The sequence below is a fragment of the Thamnophis sirtalis genome, unplaced genomic scaffold (genome assembly GCF_051295495.1).
Source record: "Thamnophis sirtalis isolate CommonGarterSnake01/CBP01778 unplaced genomic scaffold, rThaSir2_p1.2 scaffold_2, whole genome shotgun sequence".
Classification (NCBI taxonomy): Eukaryota; Metazoa; Chordata; class Lepidosauria; order Squamata; family Natricidae; genus Thamnophis; species Thamnophis sirtalis.
The window spans coordinates 59,099,800-59,113,780 of NW_028261382.1; positions in this window are offsets into that span (position 1 = coordinate 59,099,800).

Sequence of the window (13,981 nt, forward strand, 5' to 3'; positions counted from 1 at the left end):
CCTCCAAATTAAAACTAAATACAATAAAGACACTAAAATATATGATATTGAAACAGAACCACATGAATTGGATAAAATTATTCAAAGTCCTGGCACATATTATCATTTATGGTGGACTTGTGAAGAGGCAAAAAAATTCTGCAAAAGGATCAAAAACTGGTTGGAAGAAATAACAAAGGTTAAGTTAGATTGGAAACCTGAACTCTTTCTATTAGGAATTATACCGACGAAATACAAAAAAGAAATACAATATCTAATATTACATATACTTACAGCAGCAAGGATCGTTTTCGCCCAGAAGTGGAAAAATAAACTAATCCCAAATGAAGATGAAATAATAAGAAAAATTATGGACTGTGCCGAAATGGATAAATTAATGAAAGAAATACAGGGAAAAGAAGAATCAGAATTTTAAGGGATATGGGATAATTGGTATAGTTGGATGGAGCAAAGGAATAATATGAAAAAATAGAATAACACTCAAAAATAATAATTATGAGTAAAACAAGGGGGGCAAGATTTGTGAATTCAAATCAGGATGATAGCTGGAAAATAGACTGTAGAATCCTTAAAAAAAAGGAAAGGATATGAAACAAAGTTGGTGTGTGGAAATACCACCCCCAAGAAAACATGAACTGGGATCTGAAAGAGACACCTATAACAATAGAAAAAGAAAGGAAGGGAAGAAGGAAGGAAAGGAGGGGAGGAAGGAAGTAGAGAATGGAGGGATGAAGGAAAGGAGTGGAGGGTAGAAGAGAGAGGAAGAGAAGGAGAGAAAGTAGGAGAGGAAGAAGAAGTGTGGAGGAGAGGTAAGGGAAGAAGAAAGAGGTAAGGGAAGGTGGGTAGAAGGGAGAGGAAAAGAAGAAGAGGAGGAAGAAAGAGAAGGAGAGAAGGTAGGAAGGGGAAGAAAAAGGGTAGGAGTAGGGAAGAGGTAAGGGAAGGAAGAAGGGGATGGAGACGAGGAAAGAAGTAGAGAAGGAAGGGAGGGAGAAAAGAAAAGAAAGAGAAAACGAGGTGGTGTCTTAGCAGGTGCGAAGGATGGTAAACAAAGCATTTTAAACTATACCTTATAAAGTTCCAAATGGAATAATAATAATATAAGAATGGCAAAGAAAAAGAATATTTATGTGAATGTATATCTATAATCTGTATGTAAGAGAATAAATGACAGTAAAACTAAAGCATAATATAGGTAAATTATATTTGGTCATAAGTAGCTAAGTTTAAATAAATAAAGAAATGTACATAAAAATGGATAACGAATAAGAAGATTATGAATGAAAGATAGAAATGTATAGTAGGAAAAACACTAACTGCAAAGAAACCAATTCAGAATTGCGGTATGATACACGATGGAACTTATTGTTCCTATGTTGTTTTTAAGTTATGTGTTTGTTTTTGTTGATGTGCTTCTGTGTTTAAAATAAAAAATTTACTACCAAAAAAAACCTCTCCTTGTACTTATTTGTGAACACTTCCTTCCTCCCCTTAGTCAACCATCAGTCTGGGCTGGGAAATTCTGACACAGTTAATACTTAAGAACAGACTCAGTTCTTCTCTCAGCCTTGCTAAGTATAAGGAACTTGTCCTGCTTCATCTTGGAATAAAGAGGAATAAATTCTCAATCTTCATAAAGGTTGCAATAAAGAGTATTGCCCACAGTAACGTCTTAACATTGTTTCCCCCACTTTTGATTCAAATTTGGAAATTGATATTTCTCATGGGAAGGAAACGAAAAGGAGGCTGATCTGGGATGCCTTTTCTTCCAAATGTTAGAATGGAAGGGAAGGGAATGAGATCATGGGATGAGATTGGATGAGATGGGAAAGGATTGAATGGAATGGAATAGAAATAGAATAGGAGAGGACAGGGGAGGAGAGAAGAGGAGAGGAGAAAATAGGAATAGGAATAGAACAGAACTTAGACTTGTATACCACTTCATAGTGCTTTGCAGCTCTTTCTAAGCAGTTCACAGAGTCAGATTCTTGCCCCCAACAATCTGGGTCCACATTTTACCAATCTTGGAAGGATGGAAGGCTGAGTCCACCTTGAGCCCATCAGGATTGAACTCCCCGCTGTGGGCAGAGTCAGACTGTAATAACCACTCCACCGCCATGGTTCTTCTACTATTACACCACCTATTTCAAAGCAAATGCTTTGCATCTGAGGGGTTGGTCCCAAGACTCTGTGACATATAAAAGGGAAGGCACAAGAGTTGGAGCAGAGGACCTTTTTTTTGCCCTCAGAAGGAAAATACACCAGAATTCTCATCATGTTCTGGGCTTCCTTCCTTCTCTCGTTGCTGGTCAACTCCTCAGGTGACATAAAAGGAGAGAGGTCATAGGTTAGATGTTTTATCAAGAGAAAACGTTCTTTTACACAAGACATTATTTATTTCTTTGTTTCCTTGCACAGGATCCTTTGCCCAGTATGTCCTGACCCAGCCGGCATCCGTGTCTGTCTCCCTGGGACAGAATGAAAGGATCACTTGTTCAGCAAACAACATTGGAGGCAAGTACGTTCACTGGTACCAGCAGAAACCTGGAGATCCTCCTGTTCTGATTATATATCGTGATAGCCAAAGGCCCACAGGGATCTCAGACCGATTCTCCGGCACCAACTCGGATAACACAGCCACCCTGAGCATCTCCAGGGCCCAAGCACAGGATGAGGCAGTATATTACTGTCAGGTTGAGGTCAGTAATCAGTGCACAGTGATACAAACTAAAGGGGAAGTGCAGCAAAAACTGCTTCTGAGGCATTCAACCATCTGGACTGGCTTGGAGAAGCTCAACCGTCCCCAACAAGGAAGATCTCCATGTTCCAAGAGGTGGGGGGAATGCCAAGCCAAAAATCTCACTGGGGTGAGGTCTACATTATGGATTCCTCACCTCAAAGACCTGTCATCTTCCCATGATTCTCCCCTCCCTTTGCACTTTCACAGACGCAACCAGATGTTTCTTGACATGGGCGTCGTCTTGAGGAAGGCAGGAGATCTTTTCTACTTTTGAGGTGTTGCCTAATGGCAATGATGCACCTTAGGTAGGAAAATATTCCTTTCCGGACATTCCGCTTCCCATTTGGGTCCATCTAATTGCTCCAGAAGTTCCAGGTGTCTGCAACATCTCTTGAATTCTGCAGCAGAGCCATAAGGGCAAGCATCCCCCTAACTTCCTCCTGCCCAGTTTCGCTTCTTCTCACTCTGCTTGGCCTCCCACCTGTTGCAACAGAAGAGAACACCTGAAATTGTTTTTCTGGTTGCATGTCTACATGTCTGGAAGCACATGTGGGGGGAGGAAGGTGTTAAATCTCACTGGGGAACACCCTATTCAGAAAGATCATACTGATGCCATACTAATGTCAGATTCCTGGAGCCCATAATGCTGTTGTGACACGCCGGGAACCAGAGCTTTTGTCTTCCAAGCTTTCAAACTCATGCTGGAGCCCATCCTCGGGGAACTTCTCCTTCTAGGAATCTCCTCATTCCAAATCTATGATCTTAACTTCCACACGGGGCTAACCGTGTGGGATGTGGTTGCAGAGTCTTCCCTGAATTCATAAAAAACACCTCCTTCCCCTTTTGAAAGCCATATTAGAAAGGACAAAGCAAGGTGTATCATCAGAGCTTTGACCATTGGGTGGAGCTCTTTCTACATTGTTTAAATATTTTAAGAGGAGAGACAATGTCAGATTAAAACTGATTCCCTTAATCTTGGTTGACAGAATTGTGGAAATATCAAGCCAGGAAATGTGGCAAATTTGTGCAACGGGGATTTCACTTAAAAAAGTGTTTTTACAGGATTCCTAAATTCTGCAGAATTGTGGACTTTCTGTTCCACAAATTTCTTTGCTGAAGAGATGATTAATGAATGCAACAGATATACCAGAATCTTATACCAAATATGACAAAAGGGAATCTTCCATCAAAAATGAGGAATGTAATCAACAAAAGGTGAAGACTAACCTTGGGAGAGGAAACACCGACAGAAGATTGACATCAGTGATGTGTGGTGAGGTTTATGGCTGGTGAAGCAAAAAGAAAGAAAGTGGTTTTTGCCCGCCCCGATGCTATGTCCAACTCCGACATAGAGGCAGGATGCCTCTATTTTGGACATAGCGGCATAGAGAAGAGAAGTGAAGAGAAGAGAAGAGAAGAGAAGAGAAGAGAAGAGAAGAGAAAGGTATAGGAATAGGAATAGGAATAGGAATAGGAATAGGAATAGGAATAGGAATAGGAATAGGAACAGAACAGAACTTAGACTTGTATACCACTTCATAGTATCTTGCAGCTCTTTCTAAGCGGTTTACAGAATCAGCCTCTTGCCCCCAAAAATCTGGGTCCTCATTTTACTGACCTTGGAAGGATGGAAGGCTGAGTATACCTTGAGCCCATCAGGATTGAACTCCCTGCTGTGGGCAGAGTCAGCCTGCAATAACCACTCCACTGCCATGGCTCTTCTACTACTACATCTATTTCAAAGCAAATGCTTTGCATCTGAGAGGTTGGTCTCAAGACTCTGTGACATATAAAAGGGAAGGCACAAGAGTTGGAGCAGAGGACCTTTTTTTTCCCCTCAGAAGGAAAATACATCAGAATTCTCATCATGTTCTGGGCTTCCTTCCTTCTCCCGTTGCTGGTCAACTCCTCAGGTGCTATAAAAGGGGAAAGGTTATGGTTAGATGTTTCATCAAGTGAAAATGTTCTTTTACACAAGACATTATTTATTTCTTTGTTTCTTTGCACAGGATCCTTTGCCCAGTATGTCCTGACCCAGCCGGCATCCGTGTCTGTCTCCCTGGGACAGAATGAAAGGATCACTTGTTCAGCAAACAACATTGGAAGCCATGTGGTTCACTGGTACCAGCAGAAGCCTGGAGATCCTCCTGTTCTGATTATATATAATGATAGCGGAAGGCCCACAGGGATCTCAGACCGATTCTCTGGCACAAACTCGGGTAACACGGCCACCCTGAGCATCTCCAGGGCCCAAGCACAGGACGAGGCAGTATATTACTGTCAGGTGCTTGACAGTAATCAGTGCACAGTGATACAAACTAAGGGGGAAGTTCAGCAAAAACTGCTTCTGAGGCATTCAACTTTCTGGACTGGCTTGGAGAAGCTCAACCCTCCCCAACAAGGAAGATCTCCCTGTTCCAAGATATGTGGAAATGCCAAGCCCAGAATCTCTCTGAGGTGAGGTTTACATTATGGATTCCACCTTAGGCAGGAAAATATTCCCTTCCGGGCATTCTGCTTCTCATTTGCGTCCATCTAATTGCTCCAGAAGTTCCAGGTGTCTGCAACAACTCTTGAATTCTGCAGCAGAGCCATAAGGGCAAGAAGCCCCGTAACTTCCTCAAGCCCAGTTTCGCTTCTTCTCACTCTGCTTGGCCACCCACCTGTTGCAACGGAAGAGAACACCTGAAATGGTTTTTCTGGTTGCATCTCTACATGTCTGCAAGCAAAAGTAGGGGGAGGAAGGTGTTAAATCTCATACTGATGCCATACTAATGTCAGATTCCTGGCACCAATAATGCTGTTAAGAGAGCTCTGGGATCAGAACTTTTGTCTTCCAAGCTTTCGAACTCATGCTGGAGCCAATCCTCGGGGAACGTCTCCTTCTAGGAATCTTCTCATTCCTAATCTATGATCTTAACTTCTACACGTGGTTAACCATGTGGGATGTGGTTGTAGAGGCTGGCTTCCCTGAATTCATAAAAAATACCTTCTTCCCCTTTTGAAAACCATATTAGAAAAGCCAAAGCAAGCTGTCTCAACAGAGCTTTGACAATTGGGAGGAGCTCTCTCTACATCGTTGAAATATTTTAAGAGGAGAGACGATGTCAGATTAAAACTGATTCCCTTAATCTTGGTTGACAGCCTTGTAGACATATCAAGCCAGGAGATGTGGCAAATTTGTGCAACAGGGATTTCAGTTAGAAAAGTGTTTTTACAGAATTCCTAAATTCTGCAGAATTCTGGACTTTTTATTCCACCCATTTCTTTGCTGAAGAGATGATTCACGAACACAAGAACTATACCAGAATATTGTACTAAATATGACAAAAGGGAATCTTTCATCAAAAATGAGGAATGTAACCAACAAAGTGTTGGGAGAAGAAACACCGACAGTAGATTGACATGTGGCATGATGAAACATTTTTCTATAGATTTCTGAGACAATTTTTATTTGAGGTGCTCATATTTACACCTCCGTCACAAGCATCAGGCTCTGTATTTCTGCAGAAATAATCAGATGGAATCAACATTCTCATCCCAAGCCTGACACACAAACAATTCCTGGGGATTTATTTTCCTGGAGGGTTAAGTGCTTAAAGGATGTAACTAGTGCTTTAGAAAAGTATTTTGTCTGAATTAGGCAAATCAGTTGTTCAAGAAACAAGATTGGGAGAGATCTGATATCAGCAGATATTCAGAAAGGTCCATCATCTATGAGGACAGAAAGAGGTCCATGGGGACTTTAGATCAACCACGTTACTTTAACATGATCCCTCAAGTATTTCTAGTATCCAAGTGAGATGAATGAAACGAGAGGTGAAAAAGAAGGAGGAAACCATCTCTTGCCTTCCAGAGCAATTCTTCTTATCCAAACCCAGCTAATGAGATGCAAGCTGAATTTGCATAAAGGGGAGAGGACTCAAATACTTGGGGGTTTAAAGGGACTATAGCAGGCTCCTAATCTGAATTTCCCAAAACCATCAGCTCTTCGCCATGGCCTGGTCTCTCCTCTTGGCCTTCTTCTTATGGTGCCCAGGTAATTTAGGAAGAATTCTCACCTCTGGGTTCATCTGATTTGGTTTGGAGAGCATCAGCTTCATGGTGTAACTATGGTTTGATGCTGATATCACAGCTATCCCTTCCAACCCTTTGAAATCCAGTTGTGTCTGGATTTCAATCAGAGCAGCTTTTCCAAAGATACTCCAAGAGTGGATCTGTAGGATGTCCACCTTCATTCTCTTCCCTTTTTATTTTCAGGTGCCAACTCACAATATACCTTGACTCAACCTGCGGCACAATCATTTCCCCTGGGACAACCAGCAAAGATCTCATGTACCATGAGCCGAGACACCCAAGTAAGCAGCTATATCATCTCTTGGTATCAACAGAAGGCTGGAGAGAGCCCCAAGTACCTTCTTTACAATACTGGCAGCAGTGGGAAGTTCACGGGGTCCAAGGACACCTCGGCCAATGCAGCCTATTTAACTATATCAAACCTCCAGGACGATTACTATTGTGGTGGTGGTTACAGCAGTGGCAGCACCTGGAGGTATCTCAGTGATAAACTCACATGCAGAAGTGAGACAAAAACCTCCCCTTGTGCTTACTTGCAAACACTTCCTTCCTCCCCTTAGTCAACCATCAGTCTGACCTGGGAAATTCTGACACAGTTAATACTTAAAGTGCAGACTCCGTTCGTCTCTCAGCTTTGCTAAGCCTAAAGACCTTGTCCTGCATCCCTTTTGAGAAAAACGAAAAATGACAAAAGTCCATTCTTCATCATGGTTTCAATTAAAAAAAAACATTGTACCCATTACATTTTTTTTTTAAAAAAGCTTTGATTAAAATGTGCCAATGTATCACATATTTCTCATAGGAAGGAAAATAAAAGGAGGTTGATCTGGTATTGACTTCTTTATGGGAATATAGTTCAAGGACCAAAAGGACTCCACCTTTAAGAAAGCAAATCTTTTGTAGAGTTGAGTGTGAACCTAGAATCACATTCGGACTGTAATTTAAAATATGAGTTTGTAGCAAACCCAAATCTTTGTGGGTTTCTTTGTTGTTGTTTTTGCCTTCATGGTCTATATTTCAATTATATGAGATGTTTGATTTCTGGGATAAAACCAGCGGGATATTTGTTTTACCATTCAAAAGCAGAACTAGTTAAATTTGGCTGAGAGATTCCCAGGACTCAGGTCACAAGGGGTTTCCTGTGGTTGAACCCGAACTAATCCCTAATCTATGACCTTAACCACTATTTTGGCACTTTTCTATTCAAAATCTTTGGGGGTGGTTAGCTGACTGTGATCTGAAGTTCAGCGGTTCAAATCTCACCAGCTCAAGGTCGACTCAGCCTTCCATCCTTCCGAGGTGGGTGAAATGAGGACCCAGAATGTGGGGGCAAGTTGCTGACTCAATTTGCTAAAAAAAAATTGTAAACCGCTTAGAGAGGGCTGAAAGCCCTATGAAGCGGTATATAAGTCTAATAAATAAATAAATAAGTGCTTCCCCTTTTAAAAATCTTATTTGAAAAGATTGTGCAATCTTTCTCCACAGACGTTTGGCCACGTGGAGGAGCTCTTGCTACATTTTTCAAATATTTTCGATGAAGATAAAATTTAATATTGACACTGAATATTTAAACCGAAACAAGTGCTTTATATGAATGTGGACAGAACAGCCCAGGCGATTGGCTGAATTTCTCCAATGTGGATTTCAGTTTGGAAAACGATTTTACCAGAAATCTTAATTTCTCAGGGATTCTGGAGTTTAGATGTGACACTTCCTTATATGCTGTTTTATTTGGCTCCCTGAATAATTCATTGGCTGTCTTAACACAAAACATTTCACTAAACTCTGTTCAGAACCTAATGGCTGCATGCAGACAACATGCTAACGAAAAGCTCCCAAGCTTCAATGGTACTTATGAATGAGCAAATACAGCTGGATGTATGCAAATTGTCTACGGAAAAACTTTGCAGGATTTCTCCTTTGACTGGGGAGGGCAACAGCTGAATATCCCTCAATTTTGAACAACCCCGACCCCAAAATTCAATTCTTTATATCCAAAAACTGCTAACCAGATGCAAACTGAATTTGCATAAAGGGGGGAGGACTCAGATTCTTGGGGGTTTAAAGGGGCTATAGCACTCTCCCCATCTGAGTTTCCCAAAAAGATCAGCTCTTCATCATGGCCTCGTCTCTGCTCTTGGCCTTCTTCTTCTTGTGGTGTACAGGTAATTTAGGAAGAATTCTCTAATCTGGATTCCTGTGATGGCTTGGAAACCATCAGGCTCAAGCTGTAATGATGGTTTGATCCTGATATCAAAGCCACCCCTTCCATGCCTTCCAACCCATTGGAATTCAGTGATGCCTGGATTTCAATCAGAGCAGCTCTTCCAAAGATGCTCCAAAAGTGGATCTATAGAGTTTCCACCTTCATTCTCTTCCCTTTTTTTTTTAATTTTCAGGAGCCAACGCACAGATTACCTTGACTCAACCTGAGGCACAATCGTTTCCCCCGGGACAGCCAGCAAAGATCTCATGTACCATGAGCCAAGGCAGCCAAGTGGGCAGCTATACCATATCTTGGTACCAACAGAAGGCTGGAGAGGGACCCAAATATCTTCTTTACAATACTGGCAGTAGTGGGAGGTTCATGGGGTCAAAGGACGCCTCTGCCAATGCAGCCTATTTAACCATTACGAACCTCCAGGATGAGGATGAGGCTGATTACTATTGTGCTGTTTATTACGGAACAAGTAACAACATATACCCACAGTGATACACTCTCTTGCAGAAGTGAGACAAAAACCTCCCCTTGTGGTAACTTGCAAACACTTCCTTCTTCCTCTGAACTAACCATCAGTCTGGCCTGGGAAATACTGACACAGTTGATACTTAAAGAACAGACTCAGTTCTTCTCTCAACTGTCTTACTACAATTTTCAAATATTTTCTGCGAAGAAACAATTCAATATTGAAACTCAATATTTCAACAGAAACAAGTGCTTTAGAAAAGTGTGGACACAGCAACCCAGGCGATTGTCTGAATTTCTCCAACATGGTTTTCTGTTTGGAAAATGATTTTGCCAGAATTCCTAATTTCTCAGGGATTCTGGGTTTTTTTTTTCCCCATCCAATTTCTTTGTTAAGGAGATGAAGAAAATGAGGGTTAGGTTTGATCACTGAGGGCTTGTTGAGAGCTGGATGATGGCTTAAGAATGTAAAATGAAGCCTTCGACAATGAGTCAGCCAGGAATTGACCAAATTATATATACATCCAGAGTTAAAATGTATTAAATTATGCACTGAATCCTGTAAGCTTCCTTGCAGAGCTGAGGTGGTGCAGTGGTTAAATGCAGCACTGCAGGCTACTTCAGCTGACTGCAGTTCTGCAGTTCGGCTGTTCAAATCTCACCGGTTCAGGGTTGACTCAGCCTTCCATCCTTCCGAGGTGGGTAAAATGAGGACCCGGATTGTTGGGGGCAATATGCTGACTCTGTAAACCGCTTAGAGAGGGCTGAAAGCCCTATGAAGCGGTATATAAGTCTAACTGCTACTGCTACTGCTACTACTACTACTGCAAAACTAACCACCGTGTGAAGCAGGAAACCTCGGACAGTCTGATTAACAAAAGGACTTTATGACAAATCAGCATCCTCTTTTAATGACCCCTTGTGGGATGGAGCCTGGGCAGCTCAATGGAGCTGAGTATTGACTGGCCAGATGCCCTTCCTTTCACCAATGCTGAGTTTTCTTCAGCAGATATATTCTCATTCTGCCCACAGAGAGAGAAATACCTAGGATCGAAATCCCAGCCTCCTGATTGTGAGGTTAGAGCTTCCCCTCTAGGCCACTGCATGACTCACAATATGACAAATATAATCTACTAATATAATCTACAAACCTAATCTAATGATGATAAAATTTAATCCTGCACCAAGAATGACAGATGAAGTCAACTGAATGTGAATAGTGACTGTGTAGAGAGATCGGAAAGTTGTACAAAGAAAGTTTTTTGTATTAATCTCTGAGCCAATTTTTATTCGGGGTGCTTGATTTGCACCTCTGTCCCAAGCGTGAGGCTTTTATTTCTGCAGAAAGAACCATCTGGAATAAGCGTTCTCATCCCAAATGTGACACCAACAATTCCTGGGGATTTATTCCCGGAGGGTTCAATATTTAAAGAATGTTACCAGTTTTTTAGAATAAAAATAGTCTTTAATTAGCAAACCAGTTTTTCAAGTAGTAAGATGGGAAGAGAGACTGTACATGGATATCAATAGATCTTTATAAAAGTCTAGTAAGGCCACACCTGGAATACGGAATCCAATTTTGGTCACCAACTTACAAAAAAGATGTTGAGACTTTGGAAAGAGTGGAAGGAAAAGAGCAACTAAGTTGATTAAAACATATTAAGAAGAGTTGCAAGAATTGTGTATGGCTAGTCTAGAAAAAAAAAAGGACTACCGGTGAACATGCTAGAAGTATTCCAAGAATTGAGGGGCTGTTACAGAAAAGAGGGGGTCAACTGATTTCCCAAAGCTCCAGAGGGCAGAACAAGAAACAACGGATAGAAACGAATCAAGGAGAGAAGCAACCTGAAATTAAGGAGAAACTTCCTAACAGCGAGAAGAACCAATCAGTGGAACAGAAGTTGCCTTCAGAAGTTGTGGTTTCTCCAAGACTGGAGGTTTTTAAGCAGAGACTGGACTGCCATTTTTTACAAAATGGTATATGGTCTCCGGCTTGAGCAGAAGATCTCCAAGGTCCCTTCCAGCTCTATTCTGAATTGAATCTTGTGAACAATCCTCTCATCATCATACGTGAGGGCAGAATACATCCATGGGAATCCAAACCAGTTACTGTAACATGGCCACCTGAAATATATCCAGGGTCAAGAGAGACGAATGAAAGAAGAGGTGAAAAGAGGAACAGAAAACCATCTCTTTCCTCCAAGTGAAATTCTTTTTATCCAAAACTACTAATGAGATGCACGCTGAATTTGCATAAGGGAGTAAAGCCAGATCCCTGGGGGGGTTAAAAGGGAAGACGGCAGTTTCCCAACCTGAGTTTCCGAAAAGATCAGTTCCCCATCATGGCCTGGTCTCTTCTCTTGGCTTTCTTCTTCTTATGGTGCACAGGCAATTTAGGAAGAATTCTCACCTCGGGATTCATTTGCTGGTTTGGAAAGCATCAGCTTCATGGAGTAACTATGGTGTGGTTCTGATATCAAAACCACCCCTTCCATGCCTTCCAACCCATTGAAATTCACTGATGTCTGGATTTCAAGCAGAGCAGTTCTTCAAAAAATCCTTCAAGAGTGGATCTATAGAGTTTCCACCTTCATTCTCTTCCCTTTTTTATTTTCAGGAGCCAACTCACAGTATACCTTGACTCTACCTGCGGCACAATCGTTTCCCCTGGGACAACCAGCAAAGCTCTCATGTACCATGAGCCGAGACAGCCAAGTGGGCAGCTATAACATACATTGGTACCAACAGAAGGCTGGAGAGAGCCCCAAGTACCTTCTCTATAATACTGGCAGCAGTGGGAGGTTCACGGGGTCCAAGGACACCTCGGCCAATGCAGCCTATTTAACCATTACAAACCTCCAGGCTGAGGATGAGGCTGATTACTATTGTGGTAGTTATTACGGCAGTGGCAGCAACTGGAGGTAACACAGTGATACACTCACATGCAGAAGTGAGACAAAAACCTCCCCTTGTGCTTACTTGCAAACACTTACTTCCTCCCCTTAGTCAACCATCAGCCTTTGCTGGGAAATTCTGACACAGTTAATACTTAAAGTGCAGACTCCGTTCTTCCCTCAGCCTTGCTAAGCCTAAAGACCTTGTCCTGCATCTCTTTTGAGAAAAATGAAAAATGACAAAAGTTCATTCTTCATCATGGTTGCAATTAAAAAAAAACATTGTACCCATTACATTTTTAAAAAACCCTTTGATTAAAATGTGCAAATATATCACATGTTTCTCATAGGAAGGAAAATAAAAGGAGGTTGATCTGGTATTGACTTCTTTATGGGAATATAGTTCAAAGACCAAAAGGACACCACTTTAAGAAAGCAAATCTGATGTAGAGTTGAGTTTGAACCAAGAATCACGTTCGGACTGTAATTTAAAATATGAGTGTGTAGCAAACCAGAAAGCTGTGTGGGTTTCTTTGTTGTTGTTTTTGCTTTTATAATCCATATTTCAATTATATGTTTGATTTCCAAGAGAAAACCAGTGGGATTTTATTTTGGACCATTCAACAGAACTTTTTTATTTTTCTTTAAAAAAAAACACAAATATGTCATCATTTGTCAATCATTAAGACATTGAAGTACATTTTTTTTGTTGTGTGTGCCCCTCCCTCCCTCCACCCCCCCCACCCCCCCTCCTCCTTCCCCCCCCCCGACTTCCCAGAACCCGTACACGGTATGGATTTTTAACTAACACAGTCTAAAATCTATTGAGAAAAAAGAAATAAAGAAATTAATGACATTCTAGATTGACCTTAGCTTCTTCTTACTGAACTGACTTTTGACAGTTTAAATCATTTCTGATCTTAAGCATAGGCTAACTGGAATTTCTTAGTCCCGTATTTATTTTGTATATAGTCAATCCATTTTTTCCAGTCTCGTTTATATATCTCATTTGAATGATCTTTGAGATATGCCGATATTTTAGCCATCTCGGCTAAGTTTGTTACTTTCAATGTCCATTCTTGGATTGTAGGCAAGTCTTCCTTCTTCCAATATTGCGCCACCAACAGTCTTGCTGCAGTTATCAGGTGCAGAATCAAATTGGTCTCTACCACTGTAAAGTCAGTACATATACCTAGTAAAAATAACTGAGGAATAAACTTTATCCTTCTTTTAAAAACATTTTGCATGACCCACCATATTTTTATCCAAAATGCCTTAACCTTTTGGCAGGTCCACCATATATGATAATATGTAGCATCGAGAGAACCACACCTCCAACATTTAGGCTGTACATTCGGATACATAGAAGCCAACTTTTTAGGATCTAAATGCCATCTATAGAACATCTTGTAAAAATTTTCTCTCAGATTTTGAGCTTGTGTAAATTTCACATTTCTTACCCAGATTCTTTCCCATGTATCCAACATTATTGGTTCCTCAATATTTTGAGCCCATTTTATCATACAATCTTTAACCAATTCTGTTTCCGAATCCATCTGTATTAATACATTATATATCCTCTTTATA